This window comes from Apium graveolens, chromosome 2 (genome assembly GCF_009905375.1).
Source record: "Apium graveolens cultivar Ventura chromosome 2, ASM990537v1, whole genome shotgun sequence".
In the NCBI taxonomy this organism is placed as follows: domain Eukaryota; kingdom Viridiplantae; phylum Streptophyta; class Magnoliopsida; order Apiales; family Apiaceae; genus Apium; species Apium graveolens.
This window is the reverse complement of record NC_133648.1, coordinates 229095178-229099557: the sequence shown is the minus strand read 5'-3', so window position 1 is coordinate 229099557 and position 4380 is coordinate 229095178. Positions and strand designations below refer to the sequence as shown.

At 42.0% G+C, this 4380-nt stretch overlaps 1 non-coding gene across 1 annotated transcript; it reads left to right on the top strand.

The window, feature by feature from the left end:
* The first annotated feature begins 4002 nt into the window (after nucleotides 1-4002).
* LOC141709840 (small nucleolar RNA R71) lies at nucleotides 4003-4109 on the top strand. Its single transcript, XR_012570397.1, has one exon. It is a non-coding gene; the product is annotated as a small nucleolar RNA R71 (small nucleolar RNA).
* The last annotated feature ends 271 nt before the right edge of the window (nucleotides 4110-4380 follow it).

Below are 4380 nucleotides of genomic sequence, written 5' to 3'. Positions count from 1 at the left end.
TTACTCAAAACCAAAGCTAGGGTTTGGAGTTTATACCTTCCTTGGAGCTTTTAATCCATGAAAGATCCTTGAAATGCCCACGGAAGCCTTAATCTAACCTCCTACAAGCTTGTTCTTTCAAAGAAATCAAGAACACAAAAATTAATTTCAAGAAAGTACTATTCACCATCTTCTTCCATGATTTATAGAAAAAGATTGGCTTGGAATTAGAAGCTTAAACTTATAGGAAGTATGTAACTATCCATGGGGAAGCTTAGATAATTACCTTGCTAAATAGTAAGTGGTGGAGCTTGGATCTTCATTTTTTTAAGAAAAGAAGCCGAGAGCTTCATGAAGAAAATGGGGGGTTTGTGTTTTTTGATGAAAATGAAATGTTTTGGCTTGGTTGGTTGCTTTTTGTCTTGTTTTTTTGGTTAATTACCTTTCTAGCCTTGACTTTGTGTGGTTTTAAATCAACCACATCTCCTTCCCCTTATGTCATGCTTATGTCACATTTCTATGTCATCATCCCTTCTAATCTCTTTGATTAGCTTCTAATTGTTTGCCTAATGACCGCTGATCTGTTATACGGTTCGCTTAACTTTCGTTTTCGTTTATCGTTTGAGGGATCATACCCGGGATCTTATTACTTAGGTTCTCTTAACCTTTCTTAATATATTGTATTCCTTTTATGATCCTCTCTTATAATCCTTTAATTTAAATCCTTTTTATCATGTTACCTTATACTCAATTCTTTCCGTATCTAGTGGATTTCCGGGAAAAATCAAAGTGTTCGGAATTGGATTCTGACGATCTTTACATACACTTATATACCATATAGAGTGCCAATAAAATCTCAGAATATCCATAAAAGAACCCCTACCTAGTGTGGCATGAAAACTTTTCTCATTCAGCAAAAACACTATTCATAAGGGTTTCAAAAATTTTCCAAAAATTGGGGTTATTACAGTGCCCCAGAACTGTACCTACCGCATAATCACTCGCATCACACATCATCTCAAACGGCTCTGTCCAATCTGGTGCTGTAATAACTGACGCAGTGATCAAACTCTTCTTGAGAGTCTCGAATGCCGCCAAACATTCATCATCAAATTTGAAAGGCATATCTTTCTCAAGCAAATTGCACAACGGCTTAGATATCTTCGAAAAGTCCTTGATGAACCGCCGATAAAAACCCGCATGACCAAGAAAACTACAGATTCCTTTCACAGAAATAGGTGGTGGAAGATTTTCAATGACTCCCACCTTGGCCTTATCCACCTCAAGACCCTTGCTAGAGACCTTATGCCCAAGAATAATGCCTTCACGCACCATAAAATGACATTTCTCCCAATTGAGCACCAAATTAGTTTCCACGCACCTTTTGAGTACGGCACGAAGATTATTCAAACATTCATCATACGAATGTCCAAAGACGGAGAAGTCGTCCATGAACACCTTGACATTATTTCCAATCATGTCGGAGAATATAGCCATCATACATCTCTGAAAAGTGGCCGGTGCGCCACATAACCCAAAGAAACTCTGCGAAAAGCAAACGTGCCAAATGGACAAGTGAAGGTAGTCTTTTCCTGATCCTCTGGTGCAATACAAATCTGATTATACCCTGAATAGCCATCCAGAAGACAATAATACTCATGACCAGCCAACCTGTCAAGCATCTGATCAATGAATGGAAGAGGAAGATGATCCTTCCTCGTGGCTTTGTTTAACTTTCGATAATCCATGCATACTCTCCATCCTGTTACTGTTCGAGTGGGGATGGGCTCGTTCTTCTCATTTGCTACCACAGTAATACCTCCTTTCTTAGGCACACATTGTACGGGGCTCACCCAAGAACTGTCAGAAATAGGATAAATGATGCCTGCATCCAGCCATTTCAGAATTTCTTTCTTCACCACCTCCTTCATGATAGGATTAAGTCTGCGCTGCTGCTCAACAGTTGGCTTACTACCTTCCTCTAGCAGAATTTTATGCATACAATAGGAAGGGCTGATCCCTTTGATGTCTGCTATGGTCCATCCAATAGCTGATTTGAATTCTCTCAAAATCCTTAAGAGCTTGTCTTCCTCACTACCTGAAAGGTCAGATGCAATAATAACAGGTAAAGTAGATGCATCACCTAAAAAAGCATACCTCAAGTGTTCAGGTAATGGCTTGAGCTCCAAGGTAGGTGCTTCCTCGATTGATGGTTTGAGCTTTCCTTCAGCATTCTTTAGGTCAGAAGTACCAAGAGATTCAAACGGCATGTCCAGCTTTCGCTTCCAGGGGGAAGCATTCAGATATTGTAATTACTCATTGCCATCTTCATCATCACTGTCAAAATCCCCCACTAAGGCCTTTTCCAATGCATCAGACATTAGCATGCGATCGAGTTCTGAAGTAACCGCAGAATCAATCACATCTACTTTTTAGCACTCCTCCTCTTCTGTAGGGAATTTCATTGCCTTGAACACGTTGAATGTCACATCCTGATCTTGTACCCGCATAGTAAGTTCACCTTTCTGCACATCTATCAAGGTACGGCCAGTAGCCAAGAAAGGTCTTCCCAAGATTATGGGAATCTTCTTATCTTCCTCGAAATCCAGAATAACAAAAACTGCAGGAAAGAAGAGATTATCCACCTTGACTAGCACAACCTCCAATATGCCCCTTGGGTAAGTAATAGAACGATCAGCCAATTGCAGAGACATGTATGTGGGTTTTGGATCAGGCAAATCCAACTTTTTGAAGATCGACAACGGCATCAGATTGATGCTTGCTCCCAAATCACAAAGGCACTTGTCAAACGACAACTTGCCAATGGTGCAAAGAATGGTGAAGCTACCTGGATCTTTAAGCTTTGGAGGTAACTTTTGTTGCAGAACAGCGCTGCATTCTTCCGTTAAAGCATCGGTCTCAAGGTCATCCAATTTCACCTTCCTTGAAAGAATACTCTTCATAAACTTCGCATAACTAGGCATTTGCTCCAGAGCCTCAGCGAAAGGTATATTGATGTGAAGTTTCTTGAACACCTCCAGAAACTTACCGAACTGTTTATCCAGCTTTTGCTGCTGCAATCTCTTAGGGAAAGGTGGTGGAGGATAGAGTTGTTTCTCCCCTGTATTACCCTCAGGCAGAGTGTGTTCAACAGTAGTCTTCCTTGGTTCCGCCGCTTTCTCCTTTTGCTTAGCTTCTTCATCTCTAACTTCAGCTTCTCCTTCTTTTGCCTTTTCAGCATCAACAACTTTCCCAGACCTTAAGGTAATAGCCTTGACTTGCTCTTTATCTTCCTTTCTGCCTGGTACTTCCGTGTCACTGGGAAGTGTGCCAGGTTGACGATTTAGCACTGCATTGGCTATTTGACCGATTTGATTTTCCAAGGTCTTGATAGAAACCGCCCGACTCTTGCATAACAACTTAAGTTCCTCAAAATCAGCACTAGTAGGTGCAGCTGCACTTCCCTGTTGAGGATATGATTGCCTTTGAGCGTACTGCTGTGGTTACTGAAATCCAGGTGGATTAAACTGTTTACTCACACCTTGCTGATATGGTGGCTGAATAGCATTCTGATTATTACCCCAGCTGAAATTTGGATGATTTCTGTTGTTAGGATGATAAGTAGCTGGAACAGGCTGCTGTTGTCGCTGATAATTATTCACATACTCAACAGATTCATTGACAAGAGAACACTGATCCGTAGCATGAGAACCTGCACAAAGCTCACAAACCATAGCTATTTGATTAACTCCATATGTAGCTAGAGAATCAACCTTCGTTGACAGCGCTTGGAGCTGCGCTGCAATAGCGGTGGCTGCATCGACTTCCAGAATACCTGCTACCTTCCCAGGCATCATCCTCTGATTTGGGTTTTGATGCTCATTTGCAGCCATCGTCTCGATAAGATTATAAGCCTCAGTATAACTTTTGGCCCATAAGGCGCCTCCAGCTGCTGCATCGAGCATGGGCCGAGATTGGGCCCCCAAACCATTATAGAAACCAGTGATCACCATCCAATCGGGCATTCCATGATGTGGACACTTTCTCAACATTTCCTTGTAGCGTTCCCAAGCTTCGCACATAGATTCTGTCGGTTGCTGCGCAAACTGAGTAAGAGCACTCCTCATAGCAGCAGTCTTTGCCATCGGATAAAATTTCACCAGAAACTTTTGCGCAAGATCTTGCCACGTAGTAATGGACCCAGCTGGTTCAGAATGTAACCAGTCCTTAGCCTTGTCCCTCAGTGAGAATGGGAAAAGCCTCAGCTTGATAGCCTCATCAGTCACGCCATTATACTTGAAAGTGCTGCAGATCTCGACAAAATTCCTTATGTGCATGTTGGGGTCTTCAGTCGCATCTCCTCCAAAAGAAACAGAATTCTGCACCATCTGAATAGTGCCC